Source organism: Argopecten irradians, chromosome 16 (genome assembly GCF_041381155.1).
Source record: "Argopecten irradians isolate NY chromosome 16, Ai_NY, whole genome shotgun sequence".
Taxonomy (NCBI): domain Eukaryota; kingdom Metazoa; phylum Mollusca; class Bivalvia; order Pectinida; family Pectinidae; genus Argopecten; species Argopecten irradians.
The window spans coordinates 11,361,074-11,388,837 of record NC_091149.1 but is presented as its reverse complement, the minus strand read 5'-3'; the positions used below and the strand labels follow the sequence as shown (position 1 = coordinate 11,388,837).

Genomic DNA, 27,764 nt, shown 5'->3' with positions numbered 1-27,764 from the left:
TTGTAGTTTTATCATATTTGACCCACCCATCAAGCCCCTGGGGGTCAGCCATCATAAAATTCACAATTTTAATTGACCTTTGGTCATGGAAGGTCTCTACAAAAATTCAACGTGAGATTCAGTTGGCCTAAAATGGTTCTGGTACAAAAAATATTACAAATTATTTTAACCATACCGATAATGAACCTTGGTTTAGAAATGATTATCATAAAAGGAGAAACGAATTCCATGCAGCTTATAATAAATCGGCACTAAACATGCAAGCAAAATGTATAGACAAACTTTAAATAAACATCTCATGACATAAAGAAAAGAAACAAAATAAAAAGAAAACATACTACATATATCAATTCAAATGAAAAAAATTGATATTGAAATTAAAATTAAAATTATTAAAATTGCGAGCTATACTTTTTTAGAGTAATCTGAAAAGGGCAATAATACTTTGTGTGAATAATTAACCTCCTATAAGCACTTTTTATAGTGCTATATCACTAAAGCATGCCACCGAACACACCAAGCAACACACCCAACCCGGTCACATTATACTGACAACGGGCGAGCCAGTCGTCCAACTCCTGCTATACTGAGTGCTAAACAGGAGCAGAAACTACCACTTTTATAGACTTTGGTCTCGCCATGGGACAGAACCCAGAGCCTACCTAAAAGCGGCGAGCTCTCCACAGAAGTCCAAAAGTGAAGCGATGTCAAGGGAGACGCTAGGAAGAAGATGGAAATACAATTATAAATTAAGTCACCTTTTACGATCATGCAATAGGGACAGCAAGTACAATTCTACGCTGAACCTACAAGGTAATTGTAAACTTCGGGTAAGATGACTAAAAAGATATAAACAATTACCTGAATAGACATTGTAAAGGTTCCATCCTGGAGCTGGTGACAGTATAGTGTTGTCTGCGAATCCATTATAAAAATGATGACACTGTCCGGCATTGGTAAAAATGGACATACAGTTAATGTCTCTCCCACAGAGTATCAAGCAGATGTGACGGGAGATGTTACCAGGTACCACAAGGCCAGAGGTAGTTTGGGGGTAGACCCCTGTTATACCGTTAGTTGTATAACCAAAGAAAGACGAGACACGGAACACCATTGCAAGGTAAAGCACAACCTTGCCCATTTCCACCACAAACAACATTGTTGTGTAGATTAAAAAAACCTTTGTGGATGCCTCTTAGAAAATGGAATGATAGGTGTAAGAATAGCTGCCCCGGCCGTTATGAAACTAAACGGAATCCACAGTGTGCGACCACTTTTAAATAGGTTACACTAGTACTGTTTGTTTGTATGGTACCTGGATGGTGTGATATTTTTAGGCGTGACTGATGCACTTGATTGGAGAGCCAGGTTCGTAATAAGGCTCATCCAATGCGATTATATCTAAGATTGCAAATATCTCTAGGAATTAATTTCATTAAAACTAAATGTTATATATAGCAACACAAATGCAAACCATTGAAATGCAATAATTGCCCATCATAAGTGTCCAAATAGGCAGATGATATTACTCTCATTTTGGATGGTAGAAAAAATCAGCTACATGGTGTGGCCAAACTGATACCAGGCATATCTCATTAAATCATGAAATATTAACTTCCTGTGTCCTTGACATTTGTCATGACTACGATGTATAGGTAGGGCTTTAGAATTGTCCCTGCTGCCCCTATTGCATGATCGTAAAAGGCAACTAAATTTAGGATCTTATCTTTTCTCTTCTTCCTAACTGACTTTATCTTTCATAATACCTCCCTTGTCCCATGTAAGGACGGCCTCCCATGTATGCGGTGTGCTGCATGTATGTTGTGCGATGTGCGTGTTTCCGGAGACTGCGGTATGTTCGTATTGTGTCATCTTGTATAGTGGAACTGTTGCCCTTTGTATAGTGCTATAACACTGAAGCATGCCGCCGAACACATCAAGCAACAGACCCCACCCGGTCACATTATATTGACAACGGGCGAACCAGTCGTCCTACTCCCTGCATGCTAAGCGGGAGTAGAAACTACCATTTTTATAGACTTTGGTGTGTCTCGGCCAAGGAACAGAACCCAGAGCCTTCCTCACAGGGGTTATAGCTGTTGATAGGACGTGAATTAATCAAACAAACAAAAGCATTAGGAAACAGAAAGTCAGTTAGGTAGAAGAGAAAAGATAAGATCCTAAATTTAGCGCTCGTGATCGTTGGCAAGTGCTCGCTTCTGAACGGACATGAACAGAGCCCTGTAAGGCGATTTGTTAAATACACATTTGTTCTTATGACGTTCAGTAAATTTCTTCTCGCGGGAGCGCTCGCCATCCTGGACACGCCTAAGTAGTTGTACGTCGCACAATCGGTAATTTACCCTTGGGACTATTGCAAGGAGATGGTTCACGTCCTTATTGATGTATTGTAATGAATAATTTCTTTAAATCTATAACTATAAATTTTTCATCAATTTTTACTTTGTTAACTATTTATCCCGTTCCTCTTATTTACTAGAACTACAGCAAATGAGGCCCATGGTCCCAGGAGTTAGTAAGCGATAATTCGAACCTGTGTATTTGGAGAGATTGATAAGAGTTGAAATGGCGGAACGAGTATGGCCGTTTTCATTTATTCGGAACAACCGGTTTTACCGTTTGTGAAAAGTTATTATCCCCCGCTTTCTCCGAAACGGGATATATTAATTTAGGTTTTTCCGTCTGTCTGTCTGTAACACTTCGTTTCCGTGCAATAACTGTAACAAATGTAAACCAAATTTCTTCAAACTTGGTGACAAGATTAAATGCCTTAAGAGCTTGGCCAAGTTTGATCGCGGCTGTCGATGGACCTTATTTTGCAGAGTTATGGCCCTTTGATTTAACAAGAGGCCCAAGAGGCATTGACGGTCACCTGAGTGCTGATATAGAAAGAGCATTGCAAAGTTGGTTCAAATCTGTAAAAAGTATTTACGAATTAGAATAAACTTTAAAGTTGAACCTTCGTATTAGAATTTTTATTTTTTGTTTTTCAATAGTGTATTATGTTACCAAACCTTGTTTTTAAAATTCCAATTTGCTTTACCAACGTTAAACAACAAAAACCAAACTAGAAATCAGTCAGTGTCAGTGATTTTGATAAATTTCACTTTTTAATCTATGAAGATTATTTGGTTCCATCAAACCTGTGAATTCAGAAAAAAGATATTTGAAATTTTAGCCATTTTGACCCCGCCCCTCTGGTACCTGGGGGTCAGCAACGACCAATATGGATATGGTGTTAAAATGCTATTTCAGGCTAATAATTCTAACCCAGTTTGACTCATTTCCTATTAAAACTATGACAATAACGTTCATAAATGTGTTTTTCCCATATAAACTATAGTAAATTTGACTCCCTCTCAAGGGGGAAATCTGAGATCCCAGGGCCATGAAATTTACACATTTTGTAAAGGGCCTTAAACTTTTTAATCTATGAAGAGTATTTGATTCCATCGAATCTGATAATTCAGAAAAGAGATTTTTGAAAAGTTAGCCAATTTGACCCCTATGGCCCCTAGGGGTCGGCCACGACCAATATGGATATGATGTTAAAATGATTTCTCATGTTAATAAATCTAACTCGATTTGACTAATATAATATGAAAACAAAGCAAATATTGTTCATAAATGTTTTTCCTACATAAATTATAGTAAATTTGACCCCCTCCCCAATAGAAAATCTGAAATCCCAGGACCATGAAATTCTATGAAGAGTATCTTGCTGCATCAAATCTGTGAATTCAGAAGAAGATTATATAAGTTTTAGCCTATTTGACCCCTTTTGCTCCGCCCCTAAGGTCCCTGGGGGTCGGTCATTACCAATATGGATATGACGATAAAATGCTATATCGGGCAAAAATTCTAACCCAGTTTGACTAATTTCCTATGAAAATTAAACAAATAACCTTCATAAATGTGTTTTTCCTATATAAACAATTATATATTAATAGTAAACTTAACCCCTCCCCCAGGGGGAAGCATGAGACCCCAGGGTCCTATAATTCATTTTTTTGTAAAGGACCTTAAGATCATTCCATCTATTAAGAGTATTTGACTGTACAAGTTCCAGAATTTCAGAAGAAGATTTTTGAAGTTTTAGCCTATTTGACCCATTTTAGCCCCGCCCCTAAGGCCCCTTGGGGTCAGTCATGGAAAATATGTTGATAGGATTCAATGGTCATCTCATAGGGATAATTCTGACAACATTTGACTATTTTCTATCATAAATGATCAAGTAATGCTCCAAAATGTGTTTTCAATATATAAACTATAGTAAACTAAACCCCCTCCCCAGGGGGAAACCTGGGACCCCAGGGTCATATAATTTACAATTTTTGTATAGGGCCTTGAGACCTTTCTATCTATGAAGAGTATTCTACCACATCTGTAAATGGAGAAGTTTTTTGAAATTTTAGTCAATTTTACCCCTTTAACCCCTCCCACAGCCCCCTGGGGGGTCGGGGTCATACAATTTACAATTTGTATTGGCCTTATGCTTTAGAAGGTTTGTGCAAAATTTCTTTTAAATTGCTTCAGCGGTTTTTGAGAAGAATTCGAAAATGTAATTGTTTACGAACACATGACGCACGACAACGGACAAAAGGCGATTAGATCTAAAATAGGTTACTTGAGACTTCGTCTCAGGTGACCTAAGTAAAAGTCATTTTCTGCCATGTCCATGCAATAACTCTTAAAGATATAATTAACCGATTTTCATCAAACTTGGTAAAAAGGTCAAATGCCTTAAGGATTTGGCCAAGTTCGATTGTCACTTGTTGTTGACATTATATAGTGGAGTTATAGCCCTTTGATGTACAAAAACTCATTTTCTGCCATTACCTGTGCAATAATTGTAACAAATGTGAACCGATTTTCTTAAAAGTTAGTATCCAAGTTCAATACCTTAAAGATGCTCCACCGGTGACAAATGGGATTTTTTTCACTATCAAAAACAGGAGCAGACGATTGGGTATTTTTCTTCAGTTACAAAAGTTACTTACTTTACACCATTACCACCATTGAAAAGTTTGAGCTTCTAATTTACTTCAAGTTGAAAATATGAAAAATAATTAATTGCATCCCGAAAAAAATCCGTGACACTATATCCTATATAGAATGAAGTACTAACAATTTTCATTTTTTTCTTCAATTAGTTTGCTTTACCCCATAATACATGGTTTATCATAAAATAACTAATAAAACATCTTACTTCTGAATAAGACTTTAGTCTATTTTTTTCATGTTTAAAACCTAACCTCAATAATGTTTACCACAATATCCTGAAAGCGAGGGTTTTGTCAACGCTCGTTTGAAATAACACAATCTGATTAAGATACAGATCCTTATAACCACTCCGTTCAATGGCGGATCTGACAACAGCCCATAAAGGGTCATGTTAGAAATACCTTTTTATCACGTATACTTGAGATCACATACATTTTCTACACTTTGCTACGTCAATTAATAAAGCCATTTCGTCCAAGTATACATATACATTTAGCTTTGTTGTGTTCTTTGGGCAAGATGACTACGTGTGCAACTATTTCGTCCCCAGTCAAAATTCTGGCAGTACAAATATAATTGGCCATCTCCAAAGGTCATCTGGACGTGACCCCTAATGGGGTGTTGTCAAATCCTCATGTATCCAATATGTTCGTGATGTGTCTTCTTGTACAGTGGAACTGTTGCCATTGTTATAGTGCTATATCACTGAAGCATGCCGTCGAAGACACCAAGCAACACACCCCAACCGTTCACATTATACTGACAACAGGCGAACCAGTTGTCCCTGTTTGCTTAGCGCTAAGCAGGAGCAAAAACTACCACTTTTATATACCTTGGTGTGTCGGCGAGGGACAGAACCCCAGAGCCTTCCTCACAGGGGCGAACGAACGTCAACTCAAGCCAAAGTGATAACAAGAAATACCATAATATCCTTGTTAAAGCAGGTCATGGCAACCAGATAAGAATCCAGATCCTCTATGCATGAATGTGTCAAAATAATAGATTGTCTACGGTAAATAACTTGTACCCACAAAAAAGCAAACAAACACACAATTTACTTACTTTCCTCTAATGCAATCGCAAACCTGAAGTCCCTGACATTTAATTCATATACATGTATACACAATGTCGTCTACCTAAGTATGTTTGTAAATATCCAAAACATGAAAGTCAACTCTATTATGAATTGCCAATGTACATGTATTTTCCATTATTGTTTGTAAAACAGACGAGCCATAAACAGCTTACTTGCAGTAAATGCCTTATTAATTAGGAAAAATTCAATGTCAATGATCCAAACATCAGAAATGAGTATACGTACATGAAGTTGATGTCTTTCACATAAAGGTGTAATTGCATGCATAAAAACCCAAAGAAAAACTTCAAAATGAGTGTATAATTATTAAAGTCTGACGCACGTAATTGCATGTATAACAGTTTTGATTAATATGACTAATATTTTTTCTCAGAATAACAACATATGCTACCCCTATCCCTTAATTTTGAGCTACAAAATGCACCATTTTCAGCCATTTTTTGCCAAATGTAACCCTTTATAGAAAAATTTCTGAAATTAAACTTTTGTTAATACTTTGCATATCGAAAGGGAAAGGGTTGTTCTTTCTTAATTAGGCAGAAAAATGGGGGATCCGTGTGCTTACTTTTGCCCCATTTGAATATTTGTTATTTATCTGTATTTTAGAGTAAAAAGTGTATAATTTCACATATTAATTCTCAATATTTTAATAACGACACTAACCATGTAAAGATTTACAGCAAAAATTAGCTTGATACAGCTAAAAATACTGGTGCAGTGATGATTTAAGTAAAAACAATTAAAGTAAAAAATGGTTAAACTGTGGCTCTATTCAAAGCGAAAAAAGACACTATTTCAAAATGGCCGCCAAATGGGCCATTTCTTAAAATCTCCGTATAGAAAAATCTACTGAAAATAGAAATGTAATTTTTTGACAAAATTTGCAACTGGCAACTTGCTACAGATATTTATAGATTTTATTTGAAAATCTCATAACTTCTTTGATCTATGTCGAAACGAGACTTCAACGGGACTGAAACCTCAGAAGAATACATTCTTAGTTGAGCCTAAAAGGCATAAATAACTGTCATCAAGATACACCAAACTATTGATAAGTATATATGATGGCATCATATTGATTTGATAAAATGATGACAAATTCAACCAATTAAAGTCCAGATAACACTAGTCGATGATATAAAAACATTAACACTACAATACTATTGGTTTTTTTTTATATTCTTTATTGATGTGTATATCCCCTGATAACGTAGGTTTAAAAACTTTTAAATTTTTATGATTTTAGGTGCATTTCCACACCACTGCATGCTTTGTCCCAAATACAAAGGTTGAATAAATATTTACTCAATACAAGTCTCTTTATTATATTTTATTTTCATTGTTCCCAAATGTATATGATAGGAAATTTTTCAATGATTGAAATATATGCCATATTGTTCGGTCGCCAGGTGTAATATAGCCACGCACATGTACCTAGTCAATGTCGGAGCAAACGTCATAGCATATACAATACAAAATACAAATTCACGCGCGGTCTGATTGACAGCTGGCGATCCGTCAATTCACATGGTATAATTAACAACCACCATTTGTATAACAAGGTCAAAATGTATCAAGTCGAACAATCGCTCCTTGTACCTGCTATAGAAACTAATAAACAAAACCACATGGTTATTTGGTGCAAAAGTATGTATTGATCCTCTGGGGAATTATTTAAGTAAATTGTACATTTTGGTCAAAATTTATAAGTTACAGAACAAATTAGAGGGAATAGTGATATATAATGTTAGCCCCGATGCATACACACTTTTTCCAAGTGCACCTATTAAGTGATAGGTATACATGCGGACTTTTACTAGTGTAAATAGGATCTGATAATTTAAGCCAGGCATACACAGGTGAGGTAAATACACAATTTTACATATGAGGGATGGCTGACTTTGTTTTTTGTAGACGTTATGTCAATATAAATGACGACGAAAATCAAATACATTTCACTTCAATTCTCATTAATTGTAAATCGCAAATAATTTTCATTCGTTCCGCTCCAAACACAGAAACACATAATATTAATAAGTACTTCCGTTTACTATTGTTTTGTTTTTGTAAGCATATAGTTCTAGACCGGTCATATTTTAAAAGAACAATTTTGCTGTATGTTTGAGATGATTAATAACAGTAAGGAACTGTAATACCGTTGAGTATATGAAAATATGCAGTTCAGGTAGGTATCATGACATTTGTTGTAAGTTTGAAAGTTTTCTTACATTATGCAGAAACCAACCTTATGCATCACTGGGATTGTTTGTTTGTCTGTTTGATTAATCAACGTCCTATTAACAGCCGGGTCATGTAAGGACGGCCTCCCATGTATGCAGTGTGTTGCGTGTATGTTGTGCGAGGTGCGTGTTTTGGGAGACTGCGGTATATCCATGTAGTGTCTTCTTGTATAGTGGAACTATTGCCCTTTTTATAGTGCTATATCACTAAAGCATGCCGCCGAAGACACCAAGCAACACACCCCACCCGGTCACATTATACTGACAACGGGCGAACCAGTCGTCCCAATCCCGGTATACTGAGCGCTAAGCAGGAGCAGAAACTACCACTTTTATAGACTTTGTTTTGTCTCGGCCAGGGGAGAGAACCTAGAGCCTTCCTCACACGGACGAACGCTCAACTCAAGGTCAAAAGTGAGGCTGGGCCAAGGGAGGCATTAGGGAAGATAAAGTCAGTTAGGAAGAAGAGAAATGATAAGATTCTAACTTTAGTCGCCTTTCACGATCATGCAATAGGGGCCAGAAAGTATTTTACTTTTGTAATGTATCAGTTGGGTTGGATTCAAGTTGGGATTTATTACCTCCGTGTTAGTGGACGGTATGGTATTCTTCGTCTGCTTGAATGTTTTTCGGTTTTCAGACGATTTATTTAAACTGATTAATGGAATTTACTTAATCGTCAGACAGTTGTACTCTCGAGGAAGTACGAGGAGATTGGGGTCAACTAAAAGGTATAACAATTGGGGTCAACTAAAAGGTATAACAATGAGTTGACACATTACTGAATTGTAGTTCACACAGGATAGGATTGAAAATATCAAAATATGTATGGTCACCAGTAATCAAAATAGATCAGTTTCAATCATGTTTGATGGTCTAGGCAATATTCAAAGAAACTATGGATTAATTTCAATATAAGAACTTTCACATGTTATTACTTATCCACGAAATGTCTTTGATACCAATTCCATAATTGTCCGTGAAGGTCGCGGTTAACATTGTTATAATGTAGGGTAACTATCTGTCTGGTCGCAATTGGCTTACTTTCTTTCCTGATGGTTACTGTAACTTTACTGTAGCTACAAAGAGTCTACTTTCATGTTTACTGAAGCCACACAGATTCGACTTTCACGACGTTCACTATAGCTACATATAATCTACTTTCATGTCGGGATGTTCACTGTAGCTATATATAATTCACTTTCATGATTTTGTCTGTAGCTACAATTTATCTACTTTCATGATGTTTACTGTAGATATATATTCTACTTCTATGATGTTTACTGTAGCCACATAGAATCTACTTCCATGAAGTTCACTAGCTACAAAGAATCTCTACTTTCATAATGTTCACTACAGCTACAAATAATCTACTTTCATAATGTTCATAGCTACAAAGCTACATATCAACCTCTCAAGTGACTTTCTATAATGTTCGTCGTGTGTACAAATGTAGCTACAAAGAATTACTTTCATGATATTTTAAAACTTCTAACGGCTAAAACTTCAGCTAAATTCAAAGACTCAGCTTAAAAGGTCTAGGTCCTTTACCAAAAAATGTGAATTATATGACCCTGGGGTTTCACGTTCCCCCCTAGGGAGGGGATCAAGTTTGCCATAGTTTATATAGGGGAAACACATTTTTGAGTATTATTTGGTCATTTGTAATAGGAAACAAGTCAAATGTTGTCAGAATTATCAGTATGAGAAGGTCATTGAATCCTATTTAACAATTTTTCCACGACTGACCCCCAGGGGCCTGAGGGGTGGGGCCAAAAGGGGTCAAATAGGCTTAAACTTCAAAAAATCTTCTTCTGAAATTCCAGAAAATGGTAGAGAATCAAATACTCTTCATAGGATTAAAAGTTCCTTGAGGTACTTTACAAAATTGTGAATTATATGACCCTGGGGTCTCACGTTCCCCCCTGGGGGAGGGGGTCAAGTTTACTATAGTTTATATACTAGTGAAAAGACATTTTTGAGCATTATTTGGTCATTTGTAATGGGAAATAAGTAAAAATGTTGTCAGAAATTATCAGTATAAGAAGGCCATTGAATCCTATTAACCATTTTTCCACGACTGACCCCAGGGGCTGAGAGGTTGGGCCAAAAAGGGGTCAAATAGACTAAAACTTCAAAAATCTTCTCTGAAATTCCCAGAAATGGTAGAATCAAATACTTTTCATCGATTAAAAGGTCTTGAGGTCCTTTACAAAAAATGTGAATTATATGACCCTGGGGTTTCACGTTCCCCCTTAGGGAGGGGGTCAAGTTTGCCATAGTTTATATAGGGGAAACACATTTTTGAGTATTATTTGGTCATTTTGTAATAGGAAACAAGTCAAATGTTGTCAGAATTATCAGTATGAGAAGGTCATTGAATCCTATTAACAATTTTTCCACGACTGACCCCCCAGGGGCCTGAAGGGGTGGGGCCAAAAGGGGGTCAAATAGGCTTAAACTTCAAAATATCTTCTTCTGAAATTCCAGAAATGGTAGAATCAAATACTCTTCATAGATTAAAAGTTCTTGAGGTACTTTACAAAAATTGTGAATTATATGACCCAGGGGTCTCACGTTCCCCCCTGGGGAGGGGGTCAAGTTTACTATAGTTTATACAAGGAAAAAGACATTTTTTAGCATTATTTGGTCATTTGTAATAGGAAATAGTAAAATGTTGTCAGAATTATCGGTATGAGAAGGCCATTGAATCCTATTAACCATTTTTTCCACGACTGACCCCCAGGGGCCTGAGAGGTTGGGCCAAAAGGGTCAAATAGACTAAAACTTCAAAAATCTTCTTCTGAAATTCCAGAAATGGCAGAATCAAATACTCTTAATATGATTGAAAGGTCATTGAGGTCTTTTACAAAAAATTGTGAATTATAAGACCCTGGGGTCTCAACGTTCCCCCCTGGGGAGGGGGATCAAGTTTACTATAGTTTATATAGGGAAAACATATTTTTGAGCCTTATTTGGTCATGTGTAATAGGAAATGACTCAAACTTTGTTAGAATTATAGCCTGAGATTTTTATTTTGAGTATATTTTTATTGAGTATTTTAACATCATAATCCATATTGGTCCTGGCCGACCCCCAGGGGCCACCAGGGCGGGGCCAAAAATGGTCAAAATGGCTAAAATTTCAAAAGTCTCCTTCTGAATTTACATATTTGATGGATCCAAATACTCTTAATAGATTGGAAGGTCTTTTTAAGGCCCTTTACAAAAAATGTGAATTTCATGGCCCTGCATCTCAGACTTGCCCCTGACTAGGGTGTCAAATCTTTTTTAATTGATATTGGAATAAATACATTTATGTAGCATATATTTGCTTAATTTTCAATAGGTCAAACTTGGTTAGAATTAATTACCCCTGTGATAGCATTTTAGCATCATATCCATATTGGTTGCCAAAGGGGTCAAAATGACTAAAAAGAAGAAAAGTAAAATCTTCTGAATTTACAGATTTGATGGAACCAGATATTCTCTCATAGATTGAAAAGTCAGTTATAAAATCACTGACTGTTTCAAAGGCCTGGTGGGCCAATAGATTGTTTTTTGTGTGTCTTTGTTTCATTCTGTATCCGAACTCAGGTGGACCGCTAAGGTTCCCATGGGCCTCGATTGTTTATGCTTGCTGTAGCTACAAAGAGATCTTGCTTTCATGACGTTCACTGTTAGCTATGTAGTATCTAAATTCATGATGTTCACTGAAGCTGCAAATAATCTTCTTTCATGATGTGTACTGTATACGTAGCTACAATTTATATGATTTTATGTTTACTGTTGATACACAAATCCGTTTTATATAATATATTTTTACTTGAGAACATAATTGTTTTTGCCGTAATTAACACTAAAAGTTAAGGACATTTTTGTGAAACTTTGTCAAAATATAAGCAATAATATGTAACTGATGAATGTTTTCGTTTCCAAACTTTGTCAAAATATAAGCAATAATATGTAACTGATGAATGTTTTCGTTCCAAAGATCCACATACATTTACAGAGTATATCGATTATTTCAATCCGGCAGCTGAACAGATTCATGATTCAAACAATGAGCAGAAAATGAAGTTCACCACTGGTAGAAATTATCTTTCTTTTGAATTTTAATGAATCGATCGATATTAAAGGCATAGGACGAGGAGAGAATTCTCACTTAAGTTTGTAAACACAATTTACTTCATAACCCGATGAAATTAAAACATAGTGACATCAATGCTTATAATTAATGGTCGAAAATAGTGAGTTATCGTTCCTGTCCAGGTGGCGCCGTGGTACCCGGTCCAGCATCAGTGACAGGAGAGTTCCAATATCTTAGCAAGAAGTAAACATAAAGAAGGGGTAGTTTAGTAAGATAATTTATATATGCCTTCAACTTGCTGTTCGGTTCCCGGGTGGCATGGAAGAGGTGGACATGAATTTCCGAAAGACCTGGAGCGACGGAAATCATGGATGCATGCCATAAGACGTGAAGATGAGTGCACAAGGAAGCTGTGGACGCCGACAAAGACATCTTTCGTTAGCAAGGCCCATTTTTCACCGGACGATTACACGCAGCAGACGATACATGGTAAACATGAAATATTGTTCCTTTTCAAGTAATAGCTTACAGGTTTTAAAGTTTTGACAGTGTTATTATATATTTAATGAAAATTTTGTACGTACAGTCGTTTAGCGATTTGTGCGATATTGTAATACAGATTGTATACTGTACTACAGGCGACAACGTACACGTACAAGTTGTACGCACTGTTTGTCATTGTATATATGTTGTGTATACAGCATACCCGTATCTGGTGTAACAGTTAACACTTGTTACATACATGTAACACCTGTGTACATCGTGTTGATTATGGCATACGTCCTAGGCTACTTTGGTAGACAGTAGGCCTAAAGTGCATTGTGTACTGTATAAACATGTACTGTAGCTGACTAAGTATTAGCCTGCATCATCAGTATGTTATCAAAATTCTACTTATTTTATACATTACATCTAAATTTAGTGTAAGATTACATGTATGATATCTTCATGTAATATAACAAAAAAGTGTAAACTGTTTGGAAACATGTTGTTTAGTGTTACTTTGCATGTATTGATGTAAGTACAGATGCATACACAGGGGCACGTAAATACTGTTAATACTATTGTTGATCTAATATCAGCACCGTACTTCATATGCTAATATTACTTAATTAATTAATTAATTTGTCTTTGATTTCATACAAAGCACGACTTTCTGATTGGCTGATTATGTTTCCTCATACTTCTATGTAGTCCGCTAAACCTGCCTTATATTATTAGGTGTTTTTTTTAAATTGCTTAATTATATAAATTATTAGGCAAATAAGAAAATTAAAAAAAAACTAATATTTAAAATATATAGTTATTAAGCTTAGGCATGTTTTTAGCGCACTTAACTTCCATGAAAACAAGTATGGTGCATTATTGTGACATCACAATACAGACAAAAAAAACCAAACAAACACTGTGAAAAAACTACAATTGTAAACAAAAGATAATATGACCCTGTTTCAGTTTTTATGTCATTCAGCCTATAAGATGTATTTCAAATTTCCTACATACAATGTATATATCTACAGATGTAGTATATGATTGACAAAACCTTACACCTGTGGCTATTTGATTATATATATATATGTTTATCTAACTTCATTATCATAGTCATTCAAATATGATGCTACTGTATATCCATCTGTTTTGTGTTGATAAATAATAACCTTTTTTTCACAGGAAATACACTATCAGTTAGGCTGAAGTCAGCTGCTGTACCCAGAATATTCTCTTGGACCCAGCCAGAGTCCAAAGCAGCTAGTAACAGAAAGGAAAGGGCGGTATTGCGAGAAAATAAAAGAATCAATATTGATAATGTCTGTACCAAACAGTTGGAGCAACAGTTTAATGATTGTGTAGAACGGAGAGTGACAGTGATACTGTGATATCTTCTGTAGGTAATGAAAATGTTGACAAATCTACACAGACACATACCGGTACTTCAAAGATTCCTATGTTTTCTGTCGAACAATTCGCAAATGATGACACTACCATCCACTTCTACACAGGTTTAGAGTCTTACCTGAAGTTCATGTTTGTGTTGTCTACACTTGGACAAGCTGGCTATTTTTTGAACTATATATTTTTTTCAGATTGACACTGTATCTGTAGAAGATCAATTTTTCATGACACTCATGAAGCTCATGCGTTACACAACAAACTTTGAGTTATCCAAATTTTTCTCAATATCTGAGTCTAGTGTGAAAAATATTGTTTATACTTGGATCATATTTATGTCCAAACAGTGGCAGGAAATTAACATTTGGCCATCTCGCAGTTTAGTGAGGTACTTTGCCCCATCTGACTTCAAAGCCAAGTTCCCAACAACTAGAGTTATAGTAGATGGCACCGAATGTCCCATTAAGAAGCCAAGAGCTCCAAAAGCACAACAAGGTACATTCTCTACCTACAAGAACAGGAACACCATCAAGATTCTAGTTGGATCAACACCAGGTGGATTGGTTAACTATGTTTCAACTGCATACGGTGGGTGTACAAGTGACCGTCAAATTGTTGAAAGATGTAGGCATGTAAATATTTGTGATCCTGGAGACAGTGTGATGGCGGTTAATGGTTTTAACGTACAAGATCTTTTTGCTAGAATGGATGTCACTGTGAACATACCAACCTTCTTAAAAAAAAGAAACAGAATGAATTCAAAAACACTTCTGCGAGATAGAAAAATCTCAAGTAAAAGAGTCCACAATAATGAAAGAGTGATTGGTCTTGGGAAAACATTTAAAATTCTAACAAATCCTCTAAACAGTACTGAGACTAAATTTTCATCACATATCACATTTTGCTGTTATATGCTTTGTAACTTCAAAACTTGTATCATTCCAAGAGATGCTTAAAGGTTTAATCTTCATTAAAATGTAACACTTTTATATGTTATGAAACCATTTTAATAAATTACAACAACAGTTCAATATAATAGCAGAATCTGCTATAAGCAGGGATTGTACATTATATTTTGCATATAAATGACCATTTAGAACTTTAGGACCTGTGAATGTAATTTTAATTACATTATAACTACTATATCTTATGTATATACTTAAGGATCTGTGAATGTAATTTGTAATTACATTATAACTACTACATCTTATGTATATACTTTAGGATCTGTGAATGTAATTTGTAATTACATTAAAACTACTATATCCTACATTACATGTAGTTAGCACTTGGTTTGAAGCATTGAATGCCATTAGATTACAATAACTTTACTGAAAATCATATTTGGTATATACATGTACATATAGTCTACCTGCCCAGTGTGGTCCATCAGAGTGTTACTCAGAGTGTTACTCAGCTGATGCAACTCCTGTATCATTTAATGCACTTAATGGTATTTAAATACAGTATGTTCAATAGGTTTCCAAATCATACCAGTACCACAGGTTTTAAATATTAAGAAGGAAATGCCATACTGTCGTGCCGAAATCCATTGAGATCATGATAGACAGACTCAGTTTGACAAGTTATACTGTATAAATAAAATTTAGGATTATACAAATTGATCTTTTTAAATGTGCATACCAAGTTGAAATGTTATAGAATTTTTTCTTCAACTACTGATGGTTCAAAATTAATCAGGCAGGTAATGTTATGATGTATAATGTGTCAATCATGCAATACTGACAGTTATAAGGGCACTTGCTTGTTTCTATTACATGATTCATGTACACTTATTATTTTTGTACAGGTGCTGAAATTGTAACTTCTAATGAATAGATAAAAGTGATCATTATATACAACATAATTATCAAACATGATTAGTGTAAACAAAATACCTGATTTGATTACAATTTTATTTTAACACTTTATTAAAAAGTGCCTTCTACCTTGGAGGTGACTCAAATAGTTGTATTGTAAATAGGTACGTACATTTATCATTGTTTTATCAATATCATATATTTTACTACTATCATAGCTAAATTACTTCATTGACAGATTTGATTGATGTAACTGATCAATCATTAAATGGAATAGCTATAGATAGTAATTAATAAAATATTGTTCGGAATATGTACACTGTTCATGAATTGTTTCTTACTTTTTACATAGTGAGGCCAACTCTGATAACATCTGTGTTTCCTATTTAGTATTACCTCTAGTCATCAACAATTTATAATTACTGGTAGATAGCCATAAATGGCTTATAAACCATATGAATTTATTAACATATTGTACTGTATTTGCAGATACCTATGCTACAAGGCAGCTTATTTATTTCATATAATTATGAAATTTATATTTGTTTTGTACCTTTTCCTTGTGAAAACTAGCTATATGTATAAATATCAAGTGCAGGCAGGAAAAATAACAGGAAACACAACATTATATTAGCCTTACTCATTAAATGGTTTGTAGTACAGCATATCCAACAATGTTGGTTTGAAGTATGTGTGATAAAAGTTTGTTAATTTTTCAACCATGTCTGCTATGAAAGCATCATCTCTGAGAACTGACAGGTACTTAATATCATTGATATTTAGATCATTTGCATGGCAGACAATAAAAGTACATTCCTTTAAGCAAGTACATAAGAGTTGACCTTGGATTTGAAAATAGTAGTCATGGTTTGGGTCCAAAGTGAACCAACCTTCTGAAGTTTGTTTCAAATATGGTACAGTGAGAGAATTAGTTGGTTTGTCTCTTGAAACACACGGGCACTTAACCTCAATGATGGACTTGTCAGTTACTATACCATCTGGTGAAGATGACAGATGTGGAAAGTCCATGGACACAAATAATTCACAAGGTTTAACAATGCACCCTGTGTCACTCATGTATTTATGTATAGCAATGCTCTCATATCTGCGACCATGTTCTAACGGTGCCATACACAAACACACGCATAATGGGCCGTCTTACATGATTAGCTGTAATAGGACGTGCTATTGGACATTTTAATGTCAGCAAAATATGTCAAAGATCTAGCTAGCTTGACAAAATCAGTACGATCCGTCGCTTTACATATTCTTCCATACATGGATGATGGAAGATGGTGCATGCGTTCTTCTTTCCAAGCAACATTATTTATTTGACCCCGTGTGCGTCCTTCAATTGCATCTATTTTCTCTTGTGTTATGTTGAGTAAGTTGATTCTTTCAAGAAATCTATCTTGGGGTGTTAGTTTCAAATAATCATGGTCATGGGCAACAGCGAATGCATTGGCAGGCTGAAATAACTGAAAAATGGGCATTTTGGATATGCCTGAAAAGTTTAAACACTTATTTCTGAAATTATCTTCATATCCAGGATCATTTCTGAGGTGCTCTGGCCTTGGATCAAAATCCAAATTTGTAAATTCATCAGCTCGAGGCATATTTATGTCCTGTGCCTTCAGAGGGCTACCAATGAATCGTTTTGCTTTGTGAAAACTCTGGAGCTTTTGGGTACACGTCTCCTCAATTTTAACATCTCTGTGTTTTAGAAACATATCTGAGGCATACAGTACAACACAGACATGTTTACAATGTGCACCTGGTCCCTCTCCTGCTGGGCAGTCACACTGCGCCTGCTGAATAAAACCATTTTTGTCAAATTGCACATCAACATCATATGTGACACCTTTCCTATATTCAGCATAGCAACTTGATGATACATAAGTAAAATCTTTGTCAGTAGATACTCTAAAATACCGGATGGTTCGCTCACTATACATTCTTTGTATTAGCATGTCTAGCTGCTTGTCATACTTGGCCAAATAAGTGGTAAGATCGTCTAGCGTGGTGCCAGAAAACACTGAATCACAGTTTACATCCAAGTATGATGAAGGATCGGGTGTGGTCATTAGGTACTCTGGGTCTAAATTTTCTGTCTTTCCAAAATTCTGATTTCTATCATAGTCAGCAAGTCTGTAAGAAATTTAGAATTTTGAATGACTTTTAAATAGGCATATCAAAGTATTTTTTTTTTAAATTTCTATCGACAGTTGCATATTTGTATTAAATACGTAACAGATGCAAACTAAAATGTGTCAGAACCGGTTTCTGTTTGTAATTTGTAATACATGTATAATTATAAATTATTAGTGGGATTGTAACAACAGAAGTTTGAAGTTTTGACTATAATGTATACTGATGCATAAATACATGTATTCCCATATTTCTACTATTATATATATGTGCTAAAGTGTATATATTATAGATAGAACTTCAAACTCCGGATCTCGTGTTGTACAATATTGCAATGTCTGACCGATTGAAGGCTTGACGTGGTACATGTGCAACACTAGACTAAAACTAGACAAAATTCTATATGATGTACATGTGTGGAACACTGTATACAGATATCATACTAGCAGTATATAATATTTCTCTATGTCCAGCAAGACATTCTGCTGCAGTAGATTCTACGTTATATGGTTATTCACGGAATCGGACATGACACCATGTTGTAAATGTAACAATTTAATGGCTGTAATATTATAGCCTACCGGTTAAGTAATTCTTGTTTACGACCGGATATTCTAGCATTTCTCTTTCTCAAATCGGTTTTGAGCTCTTTAAGATTCCAATGCGCATATTTATCACACGATTGCGTCGATTCCATCGCGTCATTGAAAATCGTACCAATAAATCGTCAAGGTAAACATTAGAGTTCCAAAACTGCTGGACCAGGAACAGTGTCGCCACCTGGTCAAAATCAAGATGAGATAACCCACTATTGTTTGCCATTGTCCATTCTACTTGATAAAATACATTACGTTTACACGTACGATTCCATTGATTTTCCAAGGGATTATTTTTTTTTTCCAAATCAACACGCAACGTCAATGTTTCTATCGTAACGTCGGGTTTCCGAGCTATTCTAGATTTTTTCCATAGTTGTATGAAAAAAGAATCGGCCTACCAGAAGCCAGATTTAGTATGAAAACGAAGAAAAATAATAAGATATACATTTTTCTTCTTTTCTTATTCATTGACATTAAAAATGCCAAAAAAGTCACAATATGATATATTTTTTTACGAATAGAAATAATCCTTCGAAATAAAGAAAAGTAGTTATATTTGTAAAATATGTACAATGAACAATTGTTACAAAACAAAACATCAACAGGATTGTCAAGGTCATCAGTATAAATAGCCAACCTTGTTTACAATACTGATCATATAAATTAACAATTCCTATACAATACTATTTACAGCTTAAGGTAGTTCGAAACTTTGGGGAAAACCTTTGAGTTTTTATCAGAAATTAGGTCTGATTAATTTGCATTTTTTCGATTTCTTTTGTGAGATAATTGTGCTTAAAATATATCATCTGTGCAAATCTGCTAACCGAAAAGAGAAATATTGACAAATTGAAAATAGATTGATTGATAAACAATATTTTCTTTACAATAAAGATAAATGTAGTCACAATCCTGTTGATGTATTTCATTGTTAATATGATAATTACGACACATATAACTTCAATGATTAACTGACTGTTTAATCACACTAACTGTTGTGGTGGAAAATGCTTTAACGACCTCCCGCGTATGTGCCTTTGAGTTCTTGATATTCTATGTATTTTTCTGAAGTGAACTGTAGCTTTTGATTATTTCTAGGTTAAGGCAGCCAATCGACGCTATGGGATCTACTTTGGTGGTGGGAATTCCCTGAAAATAAAAACGATGAGGAACCAGGATTGCTCAATGCTCATTTTGTTCGCCACAGTCTCCCGGATGTCAAATTACTTGTACTACATAGAAATCCTGTTGACAGGTAAGTCTCAAATAATAGAACATTTATAGAACAGCTGGCAGAAATAATCAGGGCGTACAAATTAACCATGTCATTTCAGCCCACCATTTGATATTTAGCCCACCAAAATCAGATGGTGGACTATTCAAATCACCTTTCTACCGTGGTCTGTCGTTTGTCCGTTCTTCCGTCCGTTAACAATTCTTGTTACCGTTATTTCGCAAAACATACTGCAGGTATATGTCTCAAATTTCTCATGCAGGTTTCCCTAAGGCCCTAGTTGTGCATATGCCATTTTGGGACCGATCGATGAACAAGATGGCCGATAGGCCGCCATCTTGAATTTTTATATCTGATGTTTGTTACCACTTACACTCAGCGGAAGCGATCCGCTCAAATTTTATATGCAGTATGTAGTCAAAGTTTGAAAAGCAGTGAAAAGACCTCTTTCCGATGTCAGACATAGATCATTCTTTGGTGGGCGCCAAGATCCCCCTGGGATCTCGTTTATTATTTGTATATCTATCTAATAATTGCTTGAAGTCCACACTGCTGTTGAAACTAGCCCTAATGTATAACAGTGCCAGAATCTATTACGCTTTCCCATGAAATGTGTATTCAAAATCCATAATTGTCCTTTTTAGTACCATTTATATAATGTTGTTATGTTAAACGCAACTAGATTTGGCGCTTTAACTTTGTAACACGTGCTAAAAGTTTGTTTTCAGAAAGATGAAGATACCACTTTGGCATAAATATGCACGCATATAGTTCGATTACCTGTAGGTTACTGTCCAAGTACGTAAAGATATCCATATAACAAAAGTTCAGCAAGTGAGAATTTTTTGTATAGTTATTCATATTTAACACGATTCTTATCGATACGTTTTAAAAGAAAGGAGAACGTAGTGACATGACCTCAATTTTATTTGCATCTGCTAATTTTAATTTTAATACAAGGTAGGTTATCGGCCATATTTATCGCCATGTATAAGAATGAAGTTGAATAGATCTTTTAGATGTTATGGAGATAAAACACAAAAACATCTTGGTGTATTCTAAATAAATACCTACGCAATGACCTAGTCAGAGTAATGATGTGGAGGATTAATATAGTAGAGCGGCATATGGCAAAAAATGGGAAAATCGTGCATTTTTTATGATACAAGCACTTAACTTGGCATGCAAGTAGTTATGACTGTTTAACAGAGAATAAGGGCGGGATTCATCGCTAAAAATGCCTACTTCTGGTATTTTTCAAAATGATCGCCATTTTCGTGGTGAAACTAAGAAAACTAATGAAATACCAAGTTGCATCTTTTGTGGAAAGCATGAAAGTTGGCATGTGAGTAGCTTAGATAACCAAAAATAGAATTTAAACAGGAAGTCGTTGAAAAGAGTATCCGCCATTTTTGTAGCCGAATCAAAGTAAAATCACGAAATAACACGCTGCATGTTTTGATAAAACATTAAAATTGGCATGTGAGTAGCCAAGAAAATCAAAAGAAATTTTAAATCTTGAGCCACTGAAAAAAACCTACTTCCGGTATTATTCAAGATAACGTTCATTTGCGTAGGCAGAACTAGCTAGCATTTTAGCAAGCAATACACGGAGAAATTATGAAATAACGTATTGTAATTTTTGATAAAAGCATAAAAATTGGCATGTGAGTAGCAAAGACAATCAAAATAAGATAAAAACCGGGAACCATTGAAAATAGTACCTACTTCCGGTATTATTCAAAGTAGCGTTCATTTTTGAAGTCAAAACTAGCTGGCATTTTCATAGACAATACCCGGAGTGTGTATGAAATAGCAAAACGCAATTTTTGATAAAAGCATAAAAATTGGCATGTGAGTAGCAAAGACAATCAAAATAAGATTTAAACCGAAAGCCAATGAAAAAAGTACCTACTTCCGGTTTTTTTTCAGTATGGCCGCCATCATGGTCAGTAAAAGGAGGAATGAAAGTAAAACCGCATGTAAATATTGCGTTTTTTGAGGATATTTTTATGAAAGATGATTGATATATTGATGGGAACTTGAAGCATATTGTACACATATATGACCAATATATAGCAAGTATAATGTGCGTGTACTTCCGGTTGAATTGTTAACATATATCATTTAAAAGTCACATTCAGGGAAGTGCATTGGAATATTTTTGATTCGCAATTCGTCACGATGCTACGTGTGAAAATGATATTGATAGAAGTAAGAAAATCAAGAAAAACAACAATCTGTCTTTAATTTTACAAAACAAAAACGCACTTCCGGTTTTGCAATGTGATTTAATAACAAACTATTTACACTATGAACTACAATAAAGCAAAACTTGGTGGCTAACTGACTTAACAAGGTAGGACTATACATAATTTAAGTATTATAAAACCGAACACATTGTTATAACAAAAATAATTAAGCTACTTAAAGCACTTCCGGTTATTTAAATGTTGTCATTTTCATTGTTTGGTTTGGGTAAGTATTCTGTGTCTGCATACTATAGAATTATCTGTCCTTCTGGGTAGTATTGATTTGTGATGTCAAGTGTTTGCGAGCGTTACGTCATACTTTTTCGAAGAAAACGATGTTAACTGCTCTCTTTTGTTAGTGACGTAAAGGCGTAGCAATTGATACCTACCCGCAAGGGAGCTAGCTCTGTGATATGCAAAGAATGTATAGTTTCCTGTAAGAAAATTAGCGCAAACGATTATTGGAAACGAAAGTTTGCTTAATAACCATCATATTGTTAAAGTTATGTTCAACCTCTGCAATAAATTACATTATGTATCATTTTTAATGTACTATGACCTTTCAATATTACCACCAAGTGCTACATATGAAAATGGCAATATTGGGGAAAAAAACGAAAGTAGACACATTTTGCGATGGCTCCCGATTTTGATATTATTTGGGTAGTCTTGGCTATTAACATGTCAAGTTTCATGTTTTTATTGAGATGTGCAGCATGCTATTTCATTACTGTGTTAAGTTTTACCCATGAAAATGGCGGCTATTTAGGAAAAAAAACGGAGGTAGGTACATTTTGCAATGGCTCCCGGTTTCAATATTGTTTTGATAATCTAGACTACTGTTTCCCTATGCCGCTCTACTAATATGAGTACATTATAGAATTGACCATTATTAGGCCGTGCTTGTAACTGGACGTATTTATGATTTTACTGCCTCTACTCTTTACCGTCTACCCCTAACCTTGACCGCTAGCACCTACCCCTTCCCTCTACCTCCTACCTCCTCTACCCTTATAATATACCCCTAACCTCTACAAACTACAATCTACCCGTTCCCTCTACCCTGCACCTCCTACCTCCTCTACCCTTACAATCTACCCCTAGCCTCTACCGATTACACCCTACCCTCTTAATGCTACCTCCACATGAGTGCCTATCGGCGTACACATACGCAGATTTCATGGCCGTGGACATCAAGTGAATACTAAGGATAATGAAGGAATATTTAGAAAATTTCTATTTACTTGTTTTATCAATTACTTTCGATCGTTCCATATATTTCAGCTTTCCCCATTTTCAAGGGTTTATGTAAAGTATGACAAATAATTCTTAAGGCTTTGTCAATCATGCGATATTAGTCTATTCTAGCCTACCCTGTACCCCAATACCCTGCACCCCAATACCCTGTACCCCAATTCCCTGTTCCCTACCTTCTAGCCTACCTATTACCACATATCTAGTACAGTTCACCCTGTTTCATATACCCCTATTTCCACGTCTTTTCAGCATTTAACTAATTATATGTTGTTCTGTTTAGACACAGACCTTACAATTTTGTGACTTCATTTATTAGCGTATCACATTTGTTACACATAACATAATAATACACAAACGTCTTCATATACCATGTACCAAGTGTAAAACACTTTCCTAACAATTTTATATAAGAGCGTATTAGGTGTTGGGGGTAACGGAAAACCATAGTACTCAAACGAAATCGTTCTATCTAAGATCAGTGCCTAACAACTGTTAAACGCGAGATTTGAATGTCAGATTTGTTGTCAGGTTACGTGTCGCTATTCAGTATCGAGTTGACCGAGCTTGAAGTTTTTTCTCGATTTTCATAATAATGACCTTTCTAGAATCTCCTTACATTTTGTAATGCTTTTTTCTGGGAACCTCTTATCGAAGTTGTGATAGCAACACTCTTATTAAAAAGAACTCAATGTCGGACATATTGGTTTCCAAACCATGCACAAATTACAGGGGGTTACAAATGGGAATTATCGGGAATAGTCATACATGTAAAAATTCCATAAACAAAGTAATCCAATGCATTTTGAGAAATAACAAAAACTAATTTTAGTGATTTACGACTGACCCTTATTACGTGTTTTTTGTTACTATGGAAAGTGTATGGAATAACGATTGACTGTGTTACTGTTTTTTTATTCTAGCAGGACACAAAAAAGATCTACAGTTGAATAGTTGCTTTTTTGTTATCATAGTAACTATAATCTAACGGCTCACCATATTATATTGGTTTTTTTTACTATGATAACTAAAGAGTCTTACGGTCGACGGGATTACATCGTTTACTAAGGAGGTTTACGGTTGACGATTTCACGTTGTTTTGGTTACTATGAAAACTACATAGACTTGCGTCTGACTGTTTTCCATGATTTTGTAACTAAAAAAACTTCAGGTTTACGGCCGACCTTATCATGGTATTTTAGCAAGGTCACTTAGAAGATTTACGGTTGACTTTTGACTACGTTGTCTTTGTTACGTTAGTAACTATAGTGATTTACTCTGACTGATACGTTGGGTGTGTAACTATGGTTACGATATAGTCTTACGACCGACGGTTGAATATGTGACGTTATTTTTTGCTAATAATAGTGTTTTTTTAATCAAATACTGATGCGATGGCGAGAATTGGTATTTGACGAGAAATGGAAGTTGACCAATAGAGATTTAAAGCCGACTATATTAAGTTGTTTGACTACTCTGATAGTAAAATAGACTTAATGCTGACTGTAGTACGTTGTATTGTAGCAGGATACTTAAGACAATTTAGGGTTTACTATTTGAGGTTGTTTTCATTGTAACTAAAGGCTCAATGTGCTAATTTGTAGAGACGTGTAGAGTGTGGAGATATACGGTTGACTATAGGTCTATATTCTGTGTACCTTGAGGATTGGATGACCGTTTTCTTCAGAAAACAATTCTTCATCACTTCACTGGATGACTATTCTAAGAACCAAACCTTGGTCGTATCAAAAATATTTAAATTTCTACGTTTAAGTAAGTATATTAATTATAACATTAGAAACACCATGATCATTATGATAAAGATCGCTTTGGCTGTTGAATCTTAAGGATCTTTTTTAATAAAAATATTTGACTTTATTTAAAGTTGATCACATGTTGAACTTGAAAGCTCTAAACGACATTTTCTTCATAATGATTGTTAGAATTGTATAAATATTAATTGTTTTATGATCTCTTTGATATATTACTTAAAGGTGAAATTAACAGCTTTTTGATCTTTGAATGTGTATTAATTTCATTTGTAGGATTTGTTGTTAACCACATAAACAGAAAGAAACGTTTAAACCAAGGAAGACCTTCTGGACGGAGAGTTGGTGACATGTTTAACCCTACCACAGTATTATTAGAACAATTTTACAAGCCAATTAACCACGTACTCTTAGCACTATTGAACGATTCAATCTTTTTACGGGAGACATAACAAATCAATACAATCCCCTAACTCTTCATTTCTGATATCAGCCCAAGGATCAATGGCCAGTAGGCTGATAAAAGGTTTGATATCAACATGATAATAATTTTATATATCATTATCATATTTTATACATTGTAAATGCAGGGATGTTTGGCTAGGCGATTGGGTGCCGTATATTTTGAGTTCGAGGCCCGGATATTGTACGAGTCAATAAATTGTCATCCTTTGTTATTTTTCTTTGATATGTCTATATTATTATATGATATCAATACTATGATATAGAAAAAAGGAATAACTGTTTAGTATGTGGTTATATGATCACCTAGTTTACATAGGTTCACTATTCCGTCTTTGCATAATACAGAGTTAGCTCCCTTGCGGGTAGGTATCAATTGTTACGTCATTATTTTGTGAGTGCAATTCACGTTGTTTTCTCCGAAACATATGACGTTACGCTCTTAAACACATGACGTCACAATCAATACCTACCCGCAAGTGCATATAACTCTGTAATATGCAAATTCGGAATACTAGCTTCTTTAGTGATCTGTTTGTCATTGATGCTATTACATAAAACGTCGGACTAAACGACACGTGATCATCGAGACAGATAACACCTAGCTACTTCCAGGCCCTGTGATAATTATATCCATTATACATGCGAGATTGAAGCTGAAATGAGCTTGGCGTTTCAGTCCTAATTTCAGTACAGTCAAGTATGACCTTGGTTGACAGAAACTTATATTTAAATATTTGATATTGTCCACCACATTTTGATAAATCCATATAATCAAACTGTGATTATAAGTAGTCGATCCACTGGGTGAACACATCCCCACATGTTGTCACTGAAGATGCATAATATATGTAAGAATTCATAAAAAACGAGACTTAGAGGTCTTCCACACTTTTTTCTTCACCTTTTATTGTTGTCATTAATGTTGCATCTTCTTTAAATTCATCAAACACTGCTTCAAGCATATCTTTAGTTGGCATGCACGTATAAAACAAAATGTTTTGATGTAAGCAGTATGCCTGTATACCATTGCATGATCGGAAAAGGCGACTAAGTCTGATCTGGGATCTCAATTCTAGTGGCTACCTAGATCAAAATACTTTGGATGTCTGTCTCAAACATAATAGAAAAGTGTGTTTTTTTCATGACGACTTTCCTGTCACTACAAACCAGATAATACTCTTATGGCGACGTTAAATGTATGCTATTATTTGTTAAAGCCATGATTTAAAAGTTCAATATTTAGTCGTGGTGTACGATCATGCAATGGGGCATCAGGTACAATGCTTACAACATACTTGCACTTGCTTTCAACAAAGGAAGTCCAGTTGAAAGACAACACCATTCATTGAATGTGACCTAATTTCCTAATGCCTCCCTTGGCACCGCATCACTTTTTGGCCTTGAGTTGTGCGTTCGCCCCTGTGAGGAAGGCTTTGGGTTCTGTCCCCTGGCCGAGACACACAAGTCTATAAAAGTGGTAGTTGCTGCTCCTGCTTAGCGCTCAGTATACAGGGAGGGGGACGACTGGTCCCCCAGTTGTCAGTATAATGTGACCGGGTGGAGTGTGTTGTTTGGTGTCTTCGGCGCATGCTTCAGTGATATAGCACTATAAAAAGGGCAACAGTTCCACTATACAAGAAGACACAACACGAATATACCGCAGTCTCCCAAAACACGCACCTCGCACAACATACACGCAACACACCGCATACATGGGAGGCCGTTCTTACATGACCATAGCTGTTAATAGAACGTTAATAAATCAAACAAACAAACAACTGTATCCCCGTAACCCAGATCATATGACCCTTGGATGTAAGTAAATAAAGTGCTAAAAGCTTTGAAATGGTTAAACAATAATGTCGTTATGCCTGTCTACTGAA

At 35.3% G+C, this 27,764-nt stretch overlaps 2 pseudogenes; both read left to right on the top strand.

The window, feature by feature from the left end:
• Positions 1 to 934: 934 nt before the first annotated feature.
• LOC138310909 (carbohydrate sulfotransferase 15-like) lies at positions 935 to 25,868 on the top strand (annotated as a pseudogene).
• On the top strand, positions 12,735 to 15,438 carry LOC138311038 (uncharacterized; annotated as a pseudogene).
• Positions 25,869 to 27,764: the final 1,896 nt, after the last annotated feature.